Raw genomic sequence first — 26,043 nt, 5'->3', positions numbered from 1 at the left:
GAAAGAAGGTGATAAAGCATGAGGTTGCACCCATATGGGAACTGATTTATCTTCCAGAGGATGAGTTCCACATCCAACTATAGGCCCATTTGCCAAGCAGATCTGAGAAATGGGTGCTAATTGTGAAAACTCACTAGATGAGCTGCAAGGGAAATGTTCTATGAGGAGGTTGGGGTAGGAGTGGTACAAAAGAGAAAACTAAAAATGTATGTAAGTGGTTTCAAGGGTGCAGAAGGGCCCTGATACTTGGACTTTGCACCTTAAGCCACCCCTACCCAGCCCCACACTTTGTAGCCGACAGTCAGCAGAGGCACAGCTTGCAGTGCATCCCTCACCAGTTGTCCACACCTCCCCAGTCTTGCTTCTGTTCACACAGGCCCTAGCCTGCTCCTGACTCTTAGTTTCAACCCACTTGCCGTGATTTCCCCATTTCCACCCAGATGCTGTATAGGAACTTGGGCTAGGCTCTCCATCTGGATCTTCTCCCTCCTCCCCCTGGACGTAGGACAGCCCACCCGTCCCCAGCCCCAGAACCCAAATCCCTATAAGCGAAAATAGAAGTCCAGGCCAGGTGATTTTCTAGCAGAGCTCTATATGTGCACCTTTGGCAGAGAGAGTGTGTAACTCAGGCAGCCAGGGTCACCTCATCTTACCAGCATCTCCTTGTTCCGTGTCTAATTCAACAAATTCCATGGCAACGCGGGGCCTGCTCAGCTTACCTGACCTTCCCGACCTCCCTGTTAACAACTCTCTCACTTAGCTGAGTACGGTGTGAGTCTCCTTCCCTCCCAGTAGCCTCCTTTGATTTCTGCATTACAGTGCAGTGAGTGGGGGCAGTCTCTCCTGGACAGGACATCTGGGGAGGAAACTAGAGAGGAGGGATTCAAGCCTGTGTGTTGGGGGTGAGGGGTAGGGGATGGGGAGCATGTCCTTGCTCTTAGAGGAACCCTGTTCTGGAAGCCCAGTGTTAGGATTTAGAACTGGCCTTCTGTATATTCTATCTAGAGCCCTGTTCTAGAAGCCCAGTATTAGGATTTAGAACTGGCCTTCTATGTATTTTGGTGGGGTTTTTTTCTATATGTTTTCTATATATTTGGTGTTTTTTTTTCACGTTACTTTTGTAAGGTAGGCAGTTTTCAAGTTATGGGGCAATGAGCACAATGAGTTGATGTTCATGTCACTCAGGACACCTGACAGCTATGTGTGAGACACATCCTTTGCTCTTCCTGACCCACCATCCAAATGGGCATTTAATATATGGATTTCAGACCTTCTTCTGCAAAACTCAGGCTTCTCTGAACCTGACAAATATCCACAACGTGCTGACTGAAAGATGGTAATCAGCCATGTCATAGGCCCACTCATCTATGCTGAGTTTTCATCATTATTCTTTTTTATAATGAATATTCTGTTATTGTTTTGTTATTCCTTTTATTTCATATTTGTAAAAGCATTAGAAAATTTTGGAAGCATTTTCACTGAAAGCATTTCCTCTGACTCATGGTGGTCTTGAAAGGAAGGTCGTGAAGATATTAGTGGGGATGTGTTCTCCGGGAGAGAGTCACATCCGAGTGCTGAGAGGATGAAGGAACTGGGTGGTGTCCGGAAGTGATCCAGGTCCACTGGCTCCACTTCCAACACTCTCCCACCAGCCCATGCTGTCTGCTTCTGGTGGCATGCCCTCATTATATTCAGGAAGGGTTTTGCCTGCAGAGCGTATGAGTGTGTACAATAATGAGGTGCATGACAGCAGGGCTCTGCGGTGTCATGCATACTGTTCAATTGATGTCAAGGAGTGTTGGTATCACCCTGTCCCTACTCCTTTCTCTTAAACAACCTCCCCTAGACAGAAGCAATCTCTCCCGCCTCTGTTCCCCTGTACCATGTAATTCAAAAGTGCTAGGAAAACACTTATAAGATTGTAGTACAGATTGGTGTAAAAGGATGGCTTGGCTGAGACTAGAATATGACAACTTTGAGGTTAAGCAACACTCCCCTAGAGATCTTCTCTGTGCTCTGGGCAGAGAAAATCACTCTGTCACAAAATGTCCAGGGACCCTGTTACAGGTGTCAGGCAACATCCTATGATTTCTCTTGGGCCCAGAGGCTCCATGGGAAATAATCTGAACCTTTATTTGGAATTCAGAGTTTCATAGATACATCTGATGGACTGAATGGGGAGGGGGTCCCCACAGAAAGAAGAAAAAAATGGAAACTTATAGAAAGAAATCTCCATAAATGAGTAATGAATCTGCCAGAGTAAGCTAGGTGCAACCCCAGGGTCTGAAGTGTGGAGAGGACAAGGACGCTGGAGCAGAGTAAGTCTGCACTGAAAGCCATCTGCATCTTCTCACCTTCCACCTCCTCTAGTGAAGCTGTGCCTCCTGTGAGAGAAAGGAGGAGACAGGACTCCTGAGTGATTACGTGTCCCAGCCCCTCTGCTCTGGGCCCCCTCTGAAAGGGCTGGGCCATAAAAGTGTTGATTTCCCCACCAGCTATAGAGAGAGGTAATCAGTGGAGTTCAGCAGGCAGAGACATTATAGAAATTGATAACTGCACCACTGAAGAGAGTGCAACTGCCCTAGGGCCACCCAGAGCTGTGTGCAAGCCGGCAATTTGCTCCATGGGCTTTACTGTCTAATACTGCTGGAAGCATCCAAATTCCAGAGATCTACCGAGCAGTAAGGGCAAGACCGCACAGATCAACAGCCACCAGCATGGCTTGTGTGTGATGCGCCCCAGCTCTTTGGGGGTACTTCTTTTATTTATTTATTTTTTGAGACAGAGTCTCACTCTGTCTCACCCAGGTTGGAGTGCAGTGGCTTGATTTCAGCTCACTGCAGCCTCCCCCTCCTGTGTTCAAGCGATTCTCCTGTCTCAGCCTTCCGAGTAGCTGGGACTACAGGTGCATGCAAGCACATCTGGCTAATTTTTGTATTTTTAGTAGAGACGGGGTTTTAACATGTTGGCCAGGCTGGTCTTGAACTCCTGACCTCAGGTGATCTACCCACCTCGGCGCCCCAAAGTGCTGGGATTACAGGTGTGAGCCACCGCGCCTAGCTGGGGGGTACTTCTATAGAGACACCAGAAGTAAGGAAGACTGAGGCCTTGGTGGATACAAGTAAGACTCTTACAATGGTTGAATTGTGGACTTCCAAGCTGAAGTTGCCTTTTTCTAATGTGATTTCTCCTTCCTAAGCTACCGGGCTTCCATGACAGGAAGCAGATCTTATTTATCTTTATAGGTGGAAGATGCTTAAGGATGATTACAGTTATTTGTGTCCATAGGTGACAGCCTCTTCCTTTGATTATATGTCCTTTTGAAATATTAATTATTTTTTTAAATTATGGCAACATATATATATAATAAAATTTACCATTTTATCTATTCTAAGAGCCTATTTCAGTGGTATTGAGTACATTCATTTTTGTTGTGCAGCTATCATCATCATCCATCCTCAGAAATTTTTCGTCCTACCAAACTGAAATTTTAGACACATTGAACACTAACTTCTCATTCCTCCCTTTCCCCAACTCCTGGCAACCACCACTCTACTTTCTATAAATTCCTATAAATTTGACTATTCTCATATAAGGAGAATCATGTGGTATTTGTTCTTTTGTGTCTGCCTTGTTTCACTGAACACAATGTCCTCAGGGTTTATTCCTATTGTAGCATAAAGCAGAGCTTCCTTCCCTTTTAAGGCTGAATAGTATTCCATTATATTGCCGGGCATGGTGGCTCACTCCTGTAATCCCAGCACTATGGGAGGCAGAGGCAGGTGGATCACCTGAGGTCAGGAGTTCGAGACCAGCCTGGCTGGTGAAACCCCGTCTCTACTAAAGATACAAAAACTAGCTGGGTGTTGGTGGTGCGTGCCTGTAATCACAGCTATTTGGGATGCTGAGGCAGAAGAATCACTTGAACCCAGGAGGCAGAGGTTACAGTGAGCCAAGATCGCGCCACTGCAATCCAGCCTGGGTGACTAAGCAACACTCTATCTCAATAATAATAATAATAGTAATAATAATAATAATCCATTATACCACATTTTCTTCATTCATCTGTCAATGGAGATGGGTTGCTTCTACTTTTTGGCTATTGTGAAAAATGCCACTGTGAATATGAGTGTCTACAAATTTTCGTCTGTATTGTCTTGCACATTATTTCTTCTGTGCCCATCTCATCACCCTCTTAGCTCTCTTTACCTAACTCTTATCTATTCTTCTGATCTCATCTTAAAAGTCACTGCCTCCGAGGAGCCCTCCATGACCCCATAGACCAATTTAGTTGCCTCTTCCAGGTGCTTCCGTAGCTCACCACAGCACAGTTCATTAATATTGTCTCTTTGTCTTTCCCACTAGCCTGTCTGCTTCCTGTAAGAGGGGCACCACCTGTCCAGCTTTCCATCATATACCTAAGACCTAGCACTCTGCCTGGACCACAGAAGCCCTAACAAAATGTTCAACCGTAAGTACATGTTCAGCAAGCCAGGCAGGGAGGAAGGTGCAATGTGTGCATCTGTAGGCGGCTTGAAGGCTCCCGTTCTTACCTGGCACTTCTTCCCATTTGATCGGGTCCCGTCTCCAGGTATTTGCTGAATGCTTCTTACGTGCCATGCTAAGCCCTGACGATGTGCTAACACTTTGCAAGTTGTGTTCCCTGGACTCCTGGGGCATCCAGGCCAGTTGAGGAGACAAGGGCTCAGTCTGGGGAACCACATGAGGCAGAATGTGATGAAGTAGCAAAATGAGTAGCAGAAGCACATTCAGAAAAGAGAGAACACATTAGTATCCTATGGCTGTTACAGCAAATGACCATGGACTTAGTGGCTTAGAGCAATTCATATCTCTTTCCTTACATTCTCAGAAGTCAGAAGTCTAAAATCAAGGTGTTGGTGCAGCTGCATTCTTTCTGGAGGCTTCAGGGATGAACTTGTTTCCTTGCCTTCCCCAGGGTCTAGAAGCTGGCTGCATCCCTTATCTCATGGCCCCTTGCCCCAGCTTCGAACACATCATTCCAACCTCTGGTTCTCTCTCTTATTTATGTATGTATTTTTTTTTGAAAAAGGGTCTCACTGTGTCACCCAGGCTAGAGTCCTGCTGGAGTGATATGATCATGGCTCCTGGGCTCAAGGGATCCTCCCACCTCAGCCTCCCAAGTAGCTGTGACTACAGGCACACACCACCATGCCTGGCTATTTTTAAAAAATTTTTGTAGAGACAGGGGTCTCTCACTCTGTTGTCCAGGCTGGTCTTGAACTCTTGAGCTCAAGCAATCCTCCTGCCTTGGCCTCCCAAACTGCTGGGATTACAGGAATGAGCCACCGTGCCCGGCCCCAGCTCATTGTTCTGACCCACTCTCTGGCTCTCTTAGGAGATTGTGATTACATTGGGCCCACCCTGATAAACTGGGATGACCTCCCCATCTCAACGTCTTTATTAATCACCCACAAAGTCCCATTTGCCAAGAAAGGTAACATATTCACAGGTTACAGAGAGTAGGGTGTGGACATCTCTGGGTGGCCGTAATTCTGCCTACCACAGGGAGTTTTACACGAGCCAGACTAGGGAGAGACCTTGCTAACAGCAGGAGTACTGTGCAGGTCGCAAGAAGATTTGGGGGAGCTGCGGACACTTCAGCTGAAAAGGTGCAGGGTGGCGTGGGAGTTAGAATGTGGAGACAACGGCTGGTTGGGAGAAAAAGGTTTTGGTAAAGGAGGTGTCATAAGGCAGGGTGGGTGTGGGAAGGTGCTGAGGACATGCGTCCAGATTTCCGAGGACCCTGACTGCTGGGCAGAGCCATCTGGCCTTGGTTGGGTGGTCATAAATCCCCCCCAGGCAGTTTCTGTGCCAGCGTTCTGCACTCTGTTGGCTCAATCAGCTCTGGATCACCTCCCAGCATCCTTTTTTACATGCTTTTTAATGAGCACTAAGATGGAAGTGGAATAAATCTTCCCAGATCCTTAAGTGAGCACTTTAGTGGCCATTCCCCTGGCAGCATAGGTAACAGCGAGTAAATAAAAGTGACACCCAGGAGCTGTAGGGCCTTGGTTCGGGGAGAAGTGCTCAGCTCTGAAGTTTGGTGGCCAGCACGGGGCCAGGGCCCACAGGAAAACTGTAGAGCCAGCTGCTTGTAGAGAGCTCAGGAGATGACAGAAGGTGTCCTGTGTCCCCAAGGATGTAACTCTGCGTTCCTGCCTCCATCAGCAGGATGGAGAACAAGACCTGGCTGGGGAGTGGTGGTGGGATCTTATTCCTGCTATGATTTCCTTTTCTCTTGTCCTCAGCCTATGGATAGGGTCACGGGCAGAAACAGCAGCTGCTGGGGCCATGGTGAAGGTCTCAGCACTTTTTGTTGCCAGAATCCAGCCCCCGTACCACCTGGTGAGGGGCTTTGGGGAGAATGTGAGGTGGGGCAGTGTGGACCCTGGGCTAAGTTCTCATGGTGCCCTCTAGCTTCCCTCTTCTTCCCTCCCCACCTCTCTCCAGGCAACAGCCAGATACCCAGGGCCTGCCCACAGGTCTGTCTGCTCTGCTCCCACCAGTCTGTCTGCTGTGATCCTGTATATGTCATGCCTGGCCCAGATTTCCATCGTGTTGCTGGGAAGTGAACATTGTTAGTTTCAGCACTAACCTCCTTTCTAGCTAAGAGCCTGCCTAGTTCTCGCAGCTTGAAAACAGCCAGTCAACTGTATCCTAGACCTGACTACATTTCCTATCTCTGCAGTTCAAGGCATGACCACCCAAGTCAAAGCCATCAACATCTTTTTGGTCTAGGAAGCACTTCCTAACCACTCTCACTGTTTCCCCTCTAGATCCTATTGAATTAATTCTCATGTGGCAGAATTAAAACAAAGTAGATCACATCATTCCCCTACTTGAAGACTTCAGTGGCTTGTCTTCTCCCTCAGAATAGAATCCAGCTTCCTCTCGTAGCAGGCTAGACCCTGCACCATCTGTCCCCTTAATCTCACCTCCTCTCACTCTCCTATTCTCCTTCCAGCTGCCTAAAGATACATTCTGGTCCTGAGATACATCAGGACTGCTCCCTGCGCAGGACGGGCCTTCATTCTTGTTTCCCCTCTGCCAGCAATGCCCTTAGTCCCCATCTCAGAGCGGCTCATTCCCACACTTCACGTAGGCCTCTGTGTGAATGTGACCATCTCCTGGCCACTCACATCTAAAATAGAGCTTCCTTCCTCCCACTCTGCACTATGTATCTTTGGGGCATTCCCTGACATCTGACATTCATTATATGACAATATATTTGTGCTCCTCTGTCTCCCGCTAGAAGGTAAGCTCCATGGAGGCTGGTTTTTCTCATCCACCCTGTGTCCTCCATGGTCAGTACAGTGCCTGGGCCAGAGTAGATATTTAATACATATTTGTTGAATGAATAGATATGAAGAAATAATTTACTTCTTAGGCACTGACTAAGGCCATTACTTGCCAGAGACTATGACAGGCGGACAGTGTTTATTCCTTGTCCCTAGGAGTTCACAGCCTTCTGGGTAAAGATAAGGAGATGATATATACATATTTTTTAATAAATATATGTATATATGTATGTATATGTATATGTGTATATATTTATATGTGTATATATTTATATGTGTATATATTTATATTTATATGTGTATATATTTATATGTGTATATATAGGCAACGTATATAAATATATAGGCAATATATATAGAGATTTATATATATATATTTATATACTGAGGCCAGGAGTTCAAGACCAGCCTGAGCAACATAGCAAGACCCTGTCTCTAAATGTATATATAAAGCATTATCACAATAAAACATTTATCACAATTAAAATGCTGTATTTAAAGCATTTATCACACTGTAAATATATATTTATATATAAGATTATCATATATTTATGTATAATATATGATTATCATATAATATTTATGTATAATATATGATTATCATATAATATTTATGTATAATATATGATTATCATATAATATTTATGTATAATATATGATTATCATAATATTTATGTATAATATATGATTATTATATATTTATGTATAATAGATAATTATAATGCATATTTTTGTATAATGTGTAATTATAATGTATATTTATATATAATTATATATTTATGTATAATATATAATTATAATATACAATATTTATGTATAGTATATATTTATAATATGTAATTAGTATAATATGTAACACAATGTATAACATGTATAACATATAATTATAAAATATTATAAAAATATATTTACAGAGTATGATAAATGCTTTAAATACAGTATGCACAAAGTAGCACGAAAATCAAGTAAGATGACAATTTTTCTTCAAGGTCTAAGGAAGTATTAGACAAAGGAGATGGATTTGAACTTGAGCTGAGCCACCTACTTATCAGTGGAAGGTCTCTGAATAGTCCTTAGGAATAATTGGTTGCTGATAAGTCCTGCACATTAGCCGTAGCCATCTTGGATAATTTTGCCCAGAGTACTCAAGGATGTCCGTACTTCAAAAGGTGGGTGGATAGTTACCAGAGTCTCACACTGGTTTCCATTGCAGAGGGAGCTTCACCCTGTCAAAACTGACGGCCTCCCCAGATCCTTATCAGGGCTTAGGGTAGGTGGCAACTGTTCCTAGGACCTCACCAGAGTAGAGGACCTTCTCTGTGTGTTGCCAAGCCTTGACGACTCACTGTGAGGGCTCCAAGTGCTCACCTTGTGGCCAATGCTGACCCAAAGAGCCTGGCCCTGTGATACAGAGAATTGTCCCAGCTGTGTCATACTGGGTGCTGGAGGCTGGTGTGCAGGAGTCCAGGGAAGCCTCTGTTGGCTGTGAGTGGCTCTGGGAGGCTTCACCAAGCTTCCATGTGTCTCTTTCAAGAGTCAGTAGGAATACTGTGGTGCAACTCCCAGAGGTAGCATCAGTTCCTCAGTGCTACAGAAGCTTCTACCTCTTAGCTCTGTGTCAGCCCCCTAGGAAGCAACTATGCTGCCAAAGAGGCACCAGTGCTGAGGATCACTTGCAGAGCGTGGAAGGAGAATGGAGAAAGCATCCCAGCCATCTCTGCCTAATCAGCAAGGCTGTCTCTAGGTGGGCTTGCTTGCCCAGGATGAACTTTGAAAATAGCACCCACTCTGAACATAGAAGGATATATCGATAATCACCCCATATATTTCTCAGAGGTTTTCACACATGTTATATAATTTGGCTGTCACAGCAGTCTTGGGAGGTAGTCATGTGTTTTACCATGGTTTGTTTTGTTTTGTTTTTTTGGAGGCAGGGTCTTACTGTATCCCCCAGGCTACAGTGCAGTGGTGCAATCACAGCTCACTGCAGCCTCAAACTCCTGGGCTGAAGCCATAGCCCTCCCTGTCTCAGCCTTCTGTGTAGCTGAGACTATAGGCACACATCACTGTGGCCAGCTAATTTTTAAAATCTTTTTTTTAAGAGAGAGGATCTCGCTATGTTTCTCAGGCCTCAGGCTGGCCTTGAACTCATGGCCTCAAGTGATGTTCTGCCTCAGCCTCCTGAGTAGCTGCGATTACAGGCATGAGCCATGATGTCTGGCTCTTACCATGTCCTAATTAGTATTTTTCCCATTGCAATTTATTATAGAAATTCTGGAATATATCAAAAGACATAATGAATAAAATAAAAATCACTTGTAATCCCACCATGCAAAGTGTCTATGTTAGTGTATCTCCCACCAGGCTTTTTTTCTAAGACATAAATGTATTAACAGATGTTAATTTATTCATCATTCTGCTCCCCCCAAATCCAGCTAAGATTGTCTCAAATTCCCATACCATGGCCCATAGAAGTATGTCTGGAAATTCCTAGAAAGGCTCATGATCTCCCTCCTCTGTCCCATAAGGTTTCTAAGTTGCAAGCCACAGAGACAAACTCAGGCAAAAATGAAAGTTATCAGGAAGTGTGGGATAGCTCACTGAATTGAGAAAATAACCTAAAAATACCACCTCAGAAAGGACAGAAACTAAGTATCAAAAAATAATGGATGATTTAGAGCCTATTACCATTGTGATACATGGACTTGTGCCTTTTTAGTCTTTCTTTCATTCCACCCAAGATTCAAATTCCAGGTACAGTATCTGATTGGTCTGGATTGTTTTATCTGCTCACAACTTAGCCACGGCAAGTCAGGGCTCCTGGCTTGACAATCTCACCAATACTGCATTCAACTGCAGACACTGGCCAGATGGGATTGCTATGTAACTAATAAGTGGAACAACAGAAACTTGACTCCCTTGTCTCAAAAATCTATCTTTTGACCACTAATCTATTGGGGAAAGAAAGGATCTTTGTGTATACATCTTTCTTTCTATGGAATACCCTTTTAATCCCCTGCACTCCCTTGACTTGGCTAACTCCTACTGATCCTTTTCCACTCAAGCCTCAGTTGATATTTTTATACTCTGAGATATATTTCATGACCCCAGCCAAATATGAAGTAGATCCCTCTATTTTGAGTTCTTAGAGCATCACATGGGTCTTTCCATGTAAAAGGTAAGTTCCTTGAGGGCTTCAATACTGTTGATCTACAGGATCTAACATAGGAACTGGTATGTAGAAGGTTCACCCAAAATATTGAGGAATGACTTCTCTGACAAGAAAGAAATGTGCTCAGAGGATTTGCCTAAAGAAGGGAAAAAGGAAGGGAAGGAAACTGGAATTGACCTCAGAAGGGGAAAGGACAGATGATTTAGGAGACAGGAGAACATGATCATTGAAATGAGCATCCCCCACTAAAGAGAAACACACACACCTATGTATACTCCCCCAAAAGCACAAAGGACAAAACCATGCGCGGGAATTCCATAGATAATTATAGCCTGAAGCAATTGGCCAAACTGAATGTCCTGTGGGGTAGCCCTCTGCAAAAGTGTTGCAGTGTTTATCCAGGAGACTGGAAGGAGGTTTTGCCCTCATCTCCAGTCATCTGAAGAAAGCAGGAATGTGGGACATGGAAATGGCTGCATGGGCTTTGGCAAAGTCCAGTACCAAAAATAACAGAGTTGAATTTTGTGGGACTGCTTGGTTAAATGTGTTTCTCTATGCCTGTTGTGCTTACAAAATGTGTATGGATGCCTCACCCAAGCTAATGGGATAGACCTCCTTAGGTAAATAATAACCACTAACATTTATGGAGATGCCAGGCACTATGCCAAGGCACTTTTCATAAACAATTTCACTCCATCCTGTGGGCATACTACAGCCTGGCTTCATCAATGGTCATTGTACCCTTCTAGAATTACTTCCAATACTACGGCAGCTAGCTGAAAACTAGACTTCCCAGAATGCTTTACAGGGATGCTTTAGTCAATGTGATTTTGGTTCATCCAATCAGGAGTTGAAACTTGAACTCCTTACTGAATTAAGTGGGGAGACAAAGAGTGGTAAGTGAGCCCATTTTTCTAATGGACGGATCCAGGTGGTCTAACAGTTGGACCCTGGAGTTGGCAGTTGTGGTGATGGCTTTCAGACTGCTGCATTTCAGGTGTTCTTGGAGCCAGCAATTCCAAGTGGTTTTCTCATTCTTGGATTACATCTAAGGTGATGGGATCCTGAATTCAAAAATTTGGGCAGTGACCTCCTGTTTCACCAGCTTTCTCACTGTCAGATGCAAAAGTTATCTTAGTGGGTCAGTACAGTGGTGGTACTTTAAAATTTGTTTGTAATGGCTGAGCCTAGAGCCTGCTCCTCCTATTATCCCACAGTTCTGTAAGCACCTGATTCCCTGTGTTCAGTCCTTTTCTGCTTAAAATACCTGGAATGTTTTATGCTTTCTGCAGCTGAACTTTTATTGAGCCATGTAGTATTTTCCCCCATTTCACAAGTAAGAAAACTAAGGCAGAAAAAAATGATACATCACAGAACTAGTAGGTGTGGAACTTGGTTCTGAACTCAGGAAGTTTGTGTGAATTCAGTATCTGCTTACCACCATGCATGAATAGCAGGAGTGAATATCGGGCTTTCATCCTGTTATTATTTACTGGACACCTTATATGTGTCATGCAATATGTTAACCTCTGGAGCTATTATAGTAAAAAAACAAAGTGGAAAATTCTTCATTTTACTTCTCTTGACTCGTAATGGAAAGTAAGTTATAAGTACATTTAAATAGTGAGATATTTTGCTACAGGCTTGCATTGGAAAGAGGCATGCAGCTTTCAAAAGCAGACAGTCTGTATCAAAAGCAGCTTGTAAAAGAGCTAGTTGCTAAAGGGATTCAATTCAAATTTTGGTTTACACATAATTCAGTGAAAATATTGATAAGAATGAAAGAAGAACGCTAAGAAGAAAGGAAGGAAAGAGTGAGTTCGTAAATAGGTTGGCATCCTTTTACTTCAGGAAGCTCTTTGATGTGCCTCCTGCCCACCCCCTACCCCATCTCCAAACCAATAGCATTAAGTGACTTGAGCACTTTCATTCCCATTTGGGATTCTGCCCTATGGAAAATGGAGTAGGTAAATTATGAGTAGGGGACTGGAAAGGAGATAGATTTTTCCCGCTGGAAATTTCTTTCTAGTGCTGAGACAGGAAAAACTTGGTAGTTAGGTTGTGTGAGATGTCTGAGCACTGCTGACTGAAAGAAAACTCTTGAGAAGCAAAAGATTCTCCCAACAGAGGCTTAATCTGCTGTTGGCATAAGAAAGACTCCAGGGACATTAATATCTGGTGCAGTCACAGAGTCACAGAAGCACTGGAGCCATAAATATGCCCCAGGAAGGAATTTTGACTCTAAGTTTCAAGATTGAGAGTGATTTGAAAGAAATGTACTCAAGGTTAGGGAGAAAACCAGGGAGACATAATCGATAATAACGAATAATTAGAGACTCAAAATTTCCTCGGGGATTAGGTTTCATTTTCTTTAAAGACTTGTGTCTTTGGATTATCAACACCTCCTTTGACATTTATTTAAAGAACCATATTTTCAGGAGCAAGAAGCTGTATCTACTGGGTGCCCAGATGCCCAGTCCACATGTTTATCCCTGAAATATCTAGAAGGCATTGTGCCCTAATTGCTGGCCAGCACCCAGAGGAAATAAAGAGTTTCGTTTGTGCTGGATTTGTGGATCTAAATGGAAAGATGGTGGAAACATCATACATTTTGTAGAAAATCAAGTAAAAAATTACTCTAAAAGAAAATATTAAGGCAAATACGGACTTGGAAGATGTTCAAGTGAAGCATATGTGCCAGGTAGATGGCTTCATTTGTTTTAAGGAAACAGGGATCTATGATCCTTTGCTGTCAATTCATCAGTTGACATTTTTAGACACTTGCTATATATCACTGAGGAATTTCTCCTTCAATCACTCAACTCAATTCAAAATGTAGAGACATGATGAACACCTACTATCCATCAATAAAATAGGTATTCACTTCCTACTATGTGCTAGGTTCTGAGGAGTACAAAAGATATGTCAGTCATATAACTGACACTGGAAAATGAACATAAATGAAAGACATATAACTATTTCTTTCCCTCCCCTTCCTGAGGGAGAATTATTCTTTTCTTCCTCCATTGAAGTCAGACTCTGCCTTGTGACTTTGGCCAACGAAAGGTAAGGGAAAGTGATGTGTGTCACTTCCAGGCAGAAATTCTAGGAGCCCGTACTTGCTTCACCATAGTCTCTTTTCCCTTTACTGTGATGACTGGCGATGTTACAGTAACAGCTCCTTTGTCAGCCTAGTTTCTGCAGTACAGCAACGTGAAGTTGACTCCTAACTGTGCTAGGAAAGACGTGTCGTGAAAGTGAGAAAGAACCCTGTGCTTTTGTAAGATGTAATGTCTGAGCTTGCTTGTTACCATAGCATAACTTAGCCTAATCTGACTTCTACACGATGGCTCTAGAAAGCTAGCATTTATTGAGTATATCCTGAGCATTGAATATATCCTGAGCATTGTGCTGTGGGCTTTATATGCATTATTTCGTTGAACTCTCGTAAAAACACCATGAGGTATATATTATATGATTTCTATTTTATAGGTGTTGAACTGAATCCCAGAGCTAAGTTCAGACTGTTATTTAGTGTTGAAGTTGAATTTCAGAATCTGGTTTGCTTGGATCCAGAGCTCATAAGCTTAACTACTATGCCATACTGCCTTATATAGTAGAAGGAATATAATTGAAGATCATTTTTGGAATAGACTGTAAGTTCTCTGGGCAGTTTAGAAGAGGAGTGATCAATAACCATTAAAACTTCTTGGGAAGAGCTTTATGGAAAAAGTAAGAATTGAAAAATGTGTAGGTTATAGATAGGAGAAAAGGGAGCTGAACTTTTTGGAATGGGGAGAGAGAGGGAAAAGACCTCAAGACCTCATCTGTCTGGATGAAATAAGGCAATACAATGGATATGCCAAACCCCTGGAAATTAGTTTAGTCTACCCTTAAGAACTTCACAGTCAGAGAGTGGCGATAAGGTGTTTACCCAAATTACTATCATAATTCAGGCAAGCTCTATTAGAAGGCATGCTGGAATTCTGTATAATGTGTGTTAAGATGTATCAAACCAAGACTAAGCAGAAATCTCTTCACCAATGCAGGATAGGTATTTGGAAAAAGACGGCTGCTGCAGAGAAGGCAGCACAGTGAGCCAGATGTACCTAGCAGTCTCTGTCTCAAATCTGGAAGGTTCTAAATACAGAAAAAATTCAACTAGACCCATGGAATATGCCAAGAGAAATAATTCTCTTATCACTCATGACAATTTCCAGCTGCACTTGGCCAGAAGGCCTAGAGGGACACCAAAGCTATTTCAGTACATCCTGCCCCTGTGGAACTGGCTCAGGCATGGTATGAAACTAAGGTTTCCTGGGAGCCTTTGTGGGGGATACATAAAGAAAAGTGTTTCTGGGTCTCTTACCCATCAACTCCAGGGACTGTGATTTAGGAGGCCTAGAGTGGCACCCAGGAAGCTTCATTCTTTTGCCAGGCACTCATGTGATTCTACTGTTTATGGTATTGGAACTTCATTTTAAAAACATGTGACAATAACATCAAAAAAACCATACACACCATTTTTCTGGAAGTTAAGAACATTAACTAAAATGTAAAAAATAATATGATGAGTTCCTTTAAAGACATAATGCTTTAAAAATTCAGTGAAAAAAAATAAGTGGGCCAGGCGCAGTATCTCACACCTGTAATCCCAGCACTCTGGGAGGCCGAGATGGGCGGATCACCTGAGGTCAGGAGCTCAAGACCAGCCTGGCCAACATGGTGAAACCCCATCTCTACTAAAAATACAAAAAATTAGCCAGGCCTGGTGGCGCAGGCCTGTAATCCCAGCTGCTCGGGAGGCTGAGGCAGGAGAATTGCTTGAACCCAGGAAGCAAAGGTTGCAGTGAGCCGAGATTGTGCCACTGCACTCCAGCCTGGGCAGCAGAGCAAGACTCCACTTTAAAAAGAAAAAATTAAGTGATCAAGCAATGTAATGCCAACTAAGGGAAGTGATAGTTGCAAAAGGGGGTGGCCAATTATACACTGTAGAGAGGTCAAAGAAAGTCGGAACTAAGAAGAACCTTTGAAGATGTCAATTAAGAAAAGTTCAGTTATGTAGGGAGTAATTTGAATTAATTATTTGTAATGGGAGCCAGAAAGAAAGATGTTCATGGCTGGCTGGGTGGTGATGAGAGGAAATAGCACTTAGAATAGCTGGGAATAAATGATGCAGTTAATAATTCAAGGAGGCACCTGGGTTCAAGGAAAGTGCTTTTGTTTGTTTTCACTTATTAGCATATGGGGGACTTGAGCATGTTAACAGTCTAAAGGTAAAGATGCAGAGGTGAGGAGTATTTGACAATATGAGGGAAAGTGGAAAGAAGTGGTGGAGTAAAACAGCTGGAGCCCAGGAGAAGGGCTTGCTTTGGACAGGTAGTAGAACATTCTGTTCTCCAAGAAAGAAGAGAAGAGTAGAAGATGCATGAAGGTAGAGAGTTTGAAGTACAGAGGAAGGAGGGTGAGGCAGTCATTGCTGATAACTTCTCTTTGGAGGCAAAGACAGTAAGGGACAGAAGAGAGTGGCAATGGTTTGGAAGGACTGCTTTGGGGAGCCCAGTAGAGTGTCTGCAAAGTTAAGGTGATATACTTGGCCATTACAGTCTATTCCGCTCTAAAGAGTTAATATTGAATTTTTCCAAGTTAAAACAATAATGATTATTCTTATAAAACTGCCATCATTATTATTGTTAATATAACAATAATATGATAATAATAAATAATATGATAATAAATAATTCAAATTGTTATTATTGTTATATTAACAATAATAATGATAACAGCAGCCTGGTATGCACCATTAGGACCTCTATGATTAATCTAGGAGAATAGCTAACAAAAAAAAAATGCACTCTCACCCATCCTTCTGGAAATAATCACCTCGCTGTTGGGCCTGTATCTGGTAGCAACTTTTTTTTAATCAGAGGGGCCACTGAGGAGTAATTGTAACTTTTCCTTTGCAGAAAGAGTCTTGCAGCTACTCACCAGCTCTGCAGCCCCTGAATTCCTCAGCAATCTGTATGACAGAGCTGCCCCTTGGGTTTCTTATTGAGTAGCTTTATTGCAAGCTTATAGTAAATGTCTTATTAAGTCCAGATGAACAGAGAGGCTAGATTTGCCTCACTGGGACCAATTAAGTGGGGCTGGACAGACTTCCTACAACCCTTCCAGCTGTCAGACTGTACTACCAAAGAGGCTAAGTGACTTGTCCAAGGTCACATAGTAAGTAGCCAAGGTGGATCTTAATCCACATTGCCAGGACCACTGCTCTTTCTTCTACACCTTGAAGAAGAGCTTATATACAGAATGTCACCGGGAAGTGCCTTCCTATAAACAAGTAAACCCTTTTATTGTCTTTTTTAAACCACTAGCTTCAGGTTTCTCTCTTCAGTGGAGGATAAATGCTCAAAAACATATGGCATCCAGACATGGGCACAAAAATGTCTGTCGGTGTTTTTAATCATTTAATGTTTTCCTATCATGGAGGGTATTAGGTTTCTATTGCTGCTGTAACAAATTACCACAAACTTAACAGCTTAACACAACACAACTATCTTCTCTTAGAATTCTGGGGGCCAGAACTCTGAAATATGATTCACTGGGCTAATGTCAAGGTGTCAGCAATGTGGAGTTTTACGGATGTTCCAGGAGAAAACTTGCCTTTCTTTGCCCTTCCCAGCTTCCATGGGCAGGCTACATCCTTTGGTGCATGCCCTTCTTCCTCCATCTTCAAAACCAATAGTAGAACACCTTCAAATCTCTTTCTCTGTTTCTGTTTCTATCATCTCTCTGACTCTGACTCCTCCTGCTTCACTCTTATGAGAACCCTTGTGGTTACCTGAGGCCCACCCAGATCACCCAAGGTAATCTCCCATCTCAAGATCCTTAACTTCATCATATTGGCAAAGTCCCCATCACCATATGAAACAACATCCACAGGTTCCAGGGATTAGGATATGGACATCTTGGGAGCCATTATTCAACCTACACCACAGAGTAAGGAACAAATACACACTATTGTAGACACATATCAATAAATCAACTAGCAAGTGTTTATTAAACATTTACTATTTGCCAAGCTGTAATAGGGAAGGTATAAGAAATACATATCAATATAAAACATGTTCTCTTCATTCAAGGACCTCACACTATTGTTAGGAAGAGGAAATGAATACTTCTGAAACAAGTATATTCTAAACTCTAGGGTACTAACTATAAAGGCCATAGGGCTACAGAAAACTTACTTGAGTTGAATAGTAACTCATGAAATTTTCATGGGGAAAACAGAGACTTCAAATAGATACGTAGAACATAGGTGGGGCAGGAAGCGAGGGAGGGAGAGATGCAATTCTAAATGACCTGGGCTGTAAGAGCTGAGATGTGGCCACAAAAATGGAACAAGGCTGAGACACATAGAGATTTCCCCAGATCTGGGGTAAACAAACTATGGGCCACAGGCCAAATGCAGTCCTCTACCTATTTTTATAAGTAAAGTTTTTTTTTTTTTTTATTTTTTTTTATTTTTTTTATTATACTTTAAGTTTTAGGGTACATGTGCACATTGTGCAGGTTAGTTACATATGTATACATGTGCCATTCTGGTGTGCTGCACCCACTAACTCGTCATCTAGCATTAGGTATATCTCCCAATGCTATCCCTCCCCCCTCCCCCCACCCCACAACAGTCCCCAGAGTGTGATATTCCCCTCCCTGTGTCCATGTGATCTCATTGTTCAATTCCCACCTATGAGTGAGAATATGCGGTGTTTGGTTTTTTGTTCTTGCGATAGTTTACTGAGAATGATGGTTTCCAGTTTCATCCATGTCCCTACAAAGGACATGAACTCATCATTTTTTATGGCTGCATAGTATTCCATGGTGTATATGTGCCACATTTTCTTAATCCAGTCTATCATTGTTGGACATTTGGGTTGGTTCCAAGTCTTTGCTATTGTGAATAATGCCGCAATAAACATACGTGTGCATGTGTCTTTATAGCGGCATGATTTATAGTCCTTTGGGTATATACCCAGTAATGGGATGGCTGGGTCAAATGGTATTTCTAGTTCTAGATCCCTGAGGAATCGCCACACTGACTTCCACAATGGTTGAACTAGTTTACAGTCCCACCAACAGTGTAAAAGTGTTCCTATTTCTCCACATCCTCTCCAGCACCTGTTGTTTCCTGACTTTTTAATGATTGCCATTCTAACTGGTGTGAGATGATATCTCATAGTGGTTTTGATTTGCAGTTCTCTGATGGCCAGTGATGATGAGCATTTTTTCATGTGTTTTTTGGCTGCATAAATGTCTTCTTTTGTGAAGTGTCTGTTCATGTCCTTCGCCCACTTTTTGATGGGGTTGTTTGTTTTTTTCTTGTAAATTTGTTTGAGTTCATTGTAGATTCTGGATATTAGCCCTTTGTCAGATGAGTAGGTTGCGAAAATTTTCTCCCATTTTGTAGGTTGCCTGTTCACTCTGATGGTAGTTTCTTTTGCTGTGCAGAAGCTCTTTAGTTTAATTAGATCCCATTTGTCAATTTTGTCTTTTGTTGCCATTGCTTTTGGTGTTTTGGACATGAAGTCCTTGCCCACGCCTATGTCCTGAATGGTAATGCCTAGGTTTTCTTCTAGGGTTTTTATGCTTTTAGGTCTAACGTTTAAATCTTTAATCCATCTTGAATTGATTTTTGTATAAGGTGTAAGGAAGGGATCCAGTTTCAGCTTTCTACATATGGCTAGCCAGTTTTCCCAGCACCATTTATTAAATAGGGAATCCTTTCCCCATTGCATGTTTTTCTCAGGTTTGTCAAAGATCAGATAGTTGTAGGTATGCAGCATTATTTCTGAGGGCTCTGTTCTGTTCCATTGATCTATATCTCTGTTTTGGTACCAGTACCATGCTGTTTTGGTTACTGTAGCCTTGTAGTATAGTTTGAAGTCAGGTAGTGTGATGCCTCCAGCTTTGTTCTTTTGGCTTAGGATTGACTTGGCGATGCGGGCTCTTTTTTGGTTCCATATGAACTTTAAAGTAGTTTTTTCCAATTCTGTGAAGAAAGTCATTGGTAGCTTGATGGGGATGGCATTGAATCTGTAAATGACCTTGGGCAGTATGGCCATTTTCACGATATTGATTCTTCCTACCCATGAGCATGGAATGTTCTTCCAATTGTTTGTATCCTCTTTTATTTCCTTGAGCAGTGGTTTGTAGTTCTCCTTGAAGAGGTCCTTCACATCCCTTGTAAGTTGGATTCCTAGGTATTTTATTCTCTTTGAAGCAATTGTGAATGGGAGTTCACTCATGATTTGGCTCTCTGTTTGTCTGTTGTTGGTGTATAAGAATGCTTGTGATTTTTGTACATTGATTTTGTATCCTGAGACTTTGCTGAAGTTGCTTATCAGCTTAAGGAGATTTTGGGCTGAGACAATGGGGTTTTCTAGATAAACAATCATGTCGTCTGCAAACAGGGACCATTTGACTTCCTCTTTTCCTAATTGAATACCCTTTATTTCCTTCTCCTGCCTGATTGCCCTGGCCAGAACTTCCAACACTATGTTGAATAGGAGCGGTGAGAGAGGGCATCCCTGTCTTGTGCCAGTTTTCAAAGGGAATGCTTCCAGTTTTTGCCCATTCAGTATGATATTGGCTGTGGGTTTGTCATAGATAGCTCTTATTATTTTGAAATACGTCCCATCAATACCTAATTTATTGAGAGTTTTTAGCATGAAGGGTTGTTGAATTTTGTCAAAGGCTTTTTCTGCATCTATTGAGATAATCATGTGGTTTTTGTCTTTGGCTCTGTTTATATGCTGGATTACATTTATTGATTTGCGTATATTGAACCAGCCTTGCATCCCAGGGATGAAGCCCACTTGATCGTGGTGGATAAGCTTTTTGATGTGCTGCTGGATTCGTTTTGCCAGTATTTTATTGAGGATTTTTGCATCAATGTTCATCAAGGATATTGGTCTAAAATTCTCTTTTTTGGTTGTGTCTCTGCCCGGCTTTGGTATCAGAATGATGCTGGCCTCATAAAATGAGTTAGGGAGGATTCCCTCTTTTTCTATTGATTGGAATAGTTTCAGAAGGAATGGTACCAGTTCCTCCTTATACCTCTGGTAGAATTCGGCTGTGAATCCATCTGGTCCTGGACTCTTTTTGGTTGGTAAACTATTGATTATTGCCACAATTTCAGCTCCTGTTATTGGTCTATTCAGAGATTCAACTTCTTCCTGGTTTAGTCTTGGGAGAGTGTATGTGTCAAGGAATGTATCCATTTCTTCTAGATTTTCTAGTTTATTTGCGTAGAGGTGTTTGTAGTATTCTCTGATGGTAGTTTGTATTTCTGTGGGATCGGTGGTGATATCCCCTTTATCATTTTTTATTGTGTCTATTTGATTCTTCTCTCTTTTTTTCTTTATTAGTCTTGCTAGCGGTCTATCAATTTTGTTGATCCTTTCAAAAAACCAGCTCCTGGATTCATTGATTTTTTGAAGGGTTTTTTGTGTCTCTATTTCCTTCAGTTCTGCTCTGATTTTAGTTATTTCTTGCCTTCTGCTAGCTTTTGAATGTGTTTGCTCTTGCTTTTCTAGTTCTTTTAATTGTGATGTTAGGGTGTCAATTTTGGATCTTTCCTGCTTTCTCTTGTGGGCATTTAGTGCTATAAATTTCCCTCTACACACTGCTTTGAATGCATCCCAGAGATTCTGGTATGTTGTGTCTTTGTTCTCGTTGGCTTCAAAGAACATCTTTATTTCTGCCTGAATTTCATTATGTACCCAGTAGTCATTCAGGAGCAGGTTGTTCAGTTTCCATGTAGTTGAGTGGCTTTGAGTGAGATTTTTAATCCTGAGTTCTAGTTTGATTGCACTGTGGTCTGAGAGATAGTTTGTTATAATTTCTGTTCTTTTACATTTGCTGAGGAGAGCTTTACTTCCAACTATGTGGTCAATTTTGGAATAGGTGTGGTGTGGTGCTGAAAAAAATGTATATTCTGTTGATTTGGGGTGGAGAGTTCTGTAGATGTCTATTAGGTCCGCTTGGTGCAGAGCTGAGTTCAATTCCTGGGTATCCTTGTTGACTTTCTGTCTCGTTGATCTGTCTAATGTTGACAGTGGGGTGTTAAAGTCTCCCATTATTAATGTGTGGGAGTCTAAGTCTCTTTGTAGGTCACTCAGGACTTGCTTTATGAATCTGGGTGCTCCTGTATTGGGTGCATATATATTTAGGATAGTTAGCTCCTCTTGTTGAATTGATCCCTTTACCATTATGTAATGGCCTTCTTTGTCTCTTTTGATCTTTGTTGGTTTAAAGTCTGTTTTATCAGAGACTAGGATTGCAACCCCTGCCTTTTTTTGTTTTCCATTTGCTTGGTAGATCTTCCTCCATCCTTTTATTTTGAGCCTATGTGTGTCTCTGCACGTGAGATGGGTTTCCTGAATACAGCACACTGATGGGTCTTGACTCTTTATCCAACTTGCCAGTCTGTGTCTTTTAATTGGAGAATTTAGTCCATTTACATTTAAAGTTAATATTGTTATGTGTGAATTTGATCCTGTCATTATGATGTTAGCTGGTGATTTTGCTCATTAGTTGATGCAGTTTCTTCCTAGTCTCAATGGTCTTTACATTTTGGCATGATTTTGCAGCGGCTGGTACCGGTTGTTCCTTTCCATGTTTAGCGCTTCCTTCAGGAGCTCTTTTAGGGCAGGCCTGGTGGTGACAAAATCTCTCAGCATTTGCTTGTCTGTAAAGTATTTTATTTCTCCTTCACTTATGAAGCTTAGTTTGGCTGGATATGAAATTCTGGGTTGAAAATTCTTTTCTTTAAGAATGTTGAATATTGGCCCCCACTCTCTTCTGGCTTGTAGGGTTTCTGCTGAGAAATCCGCTGTTAGTCTGATGGGCTTCCCTTTGCGGGTAACCCGACCTTTCTCTCTGGCTGCCCTTAACATTTTTTCCTTCATTTCAACTTTGGTGAATCTGACAATTATGTGTCTTGGAGTTGCTCTTCTCGAGGAGTATCTTTGTGGTGTTCTCTGTATTTCCTGAATCTGAATGTTGGCCTGCCTTGCTAGATTGGGGAAGTTCTCCTGGATAATATCCTGCAGAGTGTTTTCCAACTTGGTTCCATTCTCCGCATCACTTTCCGGTACACCAATCAGACGTAGATTTGGTCTTTTCACATAGTCCCATATTTCTTGGAGGCTTTGCTCATTTCTTTTTATTCTTTTTTCTCTAGACTTCCCTTCTCGCTTCATTTCATTCATTTCATCTTCCATTGCTGATACCCTTTCTTCCAGTTGATCGCATCGCCTCCTGAGGCTTCTGCATTCTTCACGTAGTTCTCGAGCCTTGGTTTTCAGCTCCATCAGCTCCTTTAAGCACTTCTCTGTATTGGTTATTCTAGTTATACATTCTTCTAAATTTTTTTCAAAGTTTTCAACTTCTTTGCCTTTGGTTTGAATGTCCTCCCGTAGCTCAGAGTAATTTGATCGTCTGAAGCCTTCTTCTCTCAGCTCGTCAAAATCATTCTCCATCCAGCTTTGTTCCGTTGCTGGTGAGGAACTGCGTTCCTTTGGAGGAGGAGAGGTGCTCTGCGTTTTAGAGTTTCCAGTTTTTCTGTTCTGTTTTTTCCCCATCTTTGTGGTTTTATCTACTTTTGGTCTTTGATGATGGTGATGTACAGATGGGTTTTCGGTGTGGATGTCCTTTCTGTTTGTTAGTTTTCCTTCTACCAGACAGGACCCTCAGCTGCAGGTCTGTTGGAATACCCTGCCATGTGAGGTGTCAGTGTGCCCCTGCTGGGGGGTGCCTCCCAGTTAGGCTGCTCGGGGGTTAGGGGTCAGGCACCCACTTGAGGAGGCAGTCTGCCCGTTCTCAGATCTCCAGCTGCGTGCTGGGAGAACCACTGCTCTCTTCAAAGCTGTCAGACAGGGACATTTAAGTCTGCAGAGGTTACTGCTGTCTTTTTGTTTGTCTGTGCCCTGCCCCCAGAGGTGGAGCCTACAGAGGCAGGCAAGCCTCCTTGAGCTGTGGTGGGCTCCACCCAGTTCGAGCTTCCCGGCTGCTTTGTTTACCTAAGCAAGCCTGGGCAATGGCGGGCGCCCCTCCCCCAGCCTCGTTGCCGCCTTGCAGTTTGATCTCAGACTGCTGCGCTAGCAATCAGCGAGACTCCGTGGGCGTAGGACCCTCCGAGTCAGGTGTGGGATATAGTCTCGTGGTGCGCCGTTTTTTAAGCCGGTCTGAAAAGTGCAATATTCGGGTAGGAGTGACCCGATTTTCCAGGTGCGTCCGTTACCCCTTTCTTTGACTGGGAAAGGGAACTCCCTGACCCCTTGCGCTTCCCAGGTGAGGCAATGCCTCACCCTGCTTCGGCTCGCGCACGGTGCACGCACCCACTGACCTGCGCCCACTGTCTGGCACTCCCTAGTGAGATGAACCCAGTACCTCAGATGGAAATGCAGAAATCACCCGTCTTCTGCGTCGCTCACGCTGGGAGCTGTAGACCGGAGCTGTTCCTATTCAGCCATCTTGGATTTTCTCTATAAGTAAAGTTTTATTGAAATACAGATGTGCTCAGTAGATCTTTGGCTGTTTTAGTGCTACAATGGCAGAGATAAACAGTTGCAATGAGGACAAAATAGCCCCTGTGATGGTTAATTTTAGGTGTCACCTTGACTGGATTGAGAGAAGTCTATATGGCTGGTGAAAGCATTGTTTCTTGGTGTGTCTGTGAGGGTGTTTCTAGAGGGAATTGGCATGTAAGTCAGCAGACTGAGGGTAAAACCTGCCCTCAATATGAGCAGGCATCACCCAAACAGCTGGGGCCCAGCTGAAACAAACAAGTAGAAAAGCAAGAATTCTCTCCCCTTCCCCTTCCCCTCTCCTCTTCCCTTCCCTTCCCTCTTCTCTTCTCTTCTTTTCTCCTCTCTTCTCTAATCTTCTCTCTCTTCTTTCTCTCTCTTCTCTCTCTGTCTCTTTCTCTGTCTCTCTGTCTCTCTGTCTCTGTCTCTCTCTCTCTCTTCCTGATCAGGATGCCTTTTTTCTCCTGCCCTTGGACCTCAGACTTCAGGATCTTCAGCTTTTTGATTCAGGGACTTGCACTAGTGTCTCCCAGGGGCCCTAGAGCCTTTGGCTTTGGACTGGGGGCCACACCATCAGCTTTCCTCATTCTGAGGCTTCTGGTCTCAGAGTGAGATGCACTACTGGCATCTGTGGTTCTCCAGCTTGACAATGGCTGACTGTGGGACTTCTCTGCCTCTGTGATCTTCTCTGCCACTGTGATCAATTGTGTGAGCCAATTTCCCTAATAAGCCCCTTCTCATATATCCTATTGATTCCCCCTCTCTGGAGAACCCTGGCTAATAACACCTGCAAAGCCTAAAATATTTACTGTCTGACCCTTTATGGAAAAAGTTTGCCATCCCCTTCCCTGGATGAGGAATACTCACTGAGGCCCTTGAGTAGGAAAGGCACTAGAAAGGACTCCAAGCAGAGACACCCCATTGAGGAGACCACACCAGCTGAGGCCTCTCTTTAGTTCAACTTAACACAATGGTTTCTGTCCTCAAAACTTCCACCTGGCACTACATTTTCCAGGCCCTCTCCTGAAGTTTGCATTGGGTCCCCCTGGTATTAGTCATTGGCTAGTGAAGTCATGCTTGGGAGAGAGCCAGGTGGAGGCAGGGACAACACAGGGAATAAACTTAGGAGGCTGGTTCTTTGGATTTCTGGGCTTATCATTCTTGGCTTCTGTATCTCTGACGGCTGATCGTGGGACTTCTTTGCCTTATGGAATGTAAACCAGATCATCCAAGCTCTCATCTGCTAGCCTGGTTCTTGAAAAGATCTCATGGATGACAGATACCTCTGATACAATCCTTAGAAGAAGTGAGCTGCAACACAGCTCAGGATGTATTTTCATAGTTGTTTCAAGAGGACAGGTGTGTTGTTGTATATTCAGAGTGTGAAAGTGTGATTCCTGGAAGGCTCAGGTCGAGGATTTAGTCTTCCCATTAGTTTGCTGTATTCCATTCTTCTGAATGCAGCCCCTGTACCAGCCACACATTTCATAAAGGCCTCTTGTATGTCAGAAAAAGGGACTGGACAAGAGAAACAGCACGATTCACTTAGCAGATGCCTCCCTACTCCTAACAACTGAGTTTATTTGTGTGTTTAACAGATATTTATTTTGTACATAGACTGTGAAGAAAACAACGACAACAACAAAATAGTCCCTGTCATCCCGGGAACTCTGAACCTTACTTAACTATAGAAAGATCAACACAAACACGCAAGGAACAGTTAAGTAAGAAAAGAAGGCAGAATGTGATAAAAACGTCAAAGTGAGGGAGACAGATGGCAAGCATGATAGGAGGAGTTTGCAGAAGAAGGAAATGAATGTGAGGTAGATGTGCACAGAACAGTTTGGGAAAGGCTTTAGGGAAAACGGAATTGGAACTAGTCTTGAAAAATCAGTCAAAGCATTCAGATTGGGAGAGTGGAAATGGAATGCATTCATTATGG

At 42.8% G+C, this 26,043-nt stretch overlaps 1 long non-coding RNA gene across 1 annotated transcript in view; it reads left to right on the top strand.

Annotated features, from left to right (window-relative positions):
- LOC134759299 (uncharacterized) overlaps positions 1-26,043 on the top strand; it is a 243,671-nt gene that overhangs the window by 135,757 nt on the left and 81,871 nt on the right. Inside the window, exon 2 of the long non-coding RNA XR_010135406.1 lies at positions 4,366-4,471. This is a non-coding gene — a long non-coding RNA (uncharacterized lncRNA). The remainder of the gene's footprint in view (positions 1-4,365; positions 4,472-26,043) is intronic.

Source organism: Gorilla gorilla, chromosome 9, assembly GCF_029281585.2.
Source record: "Gorilla gorilla gorilla isolate KB3781 chromosome 9, NHGRI_mGorGor1-v2.1_pri, whole genome shotgun sequence".
NCBI lineage: Eukaryota > Metazoa > Chordata > Mammalia > Primates > Hominidae > Gorilla > Gorilla gorilla.
This window is presented reverse-complemented; position numbering and strand designations above follow the sequence as displayed.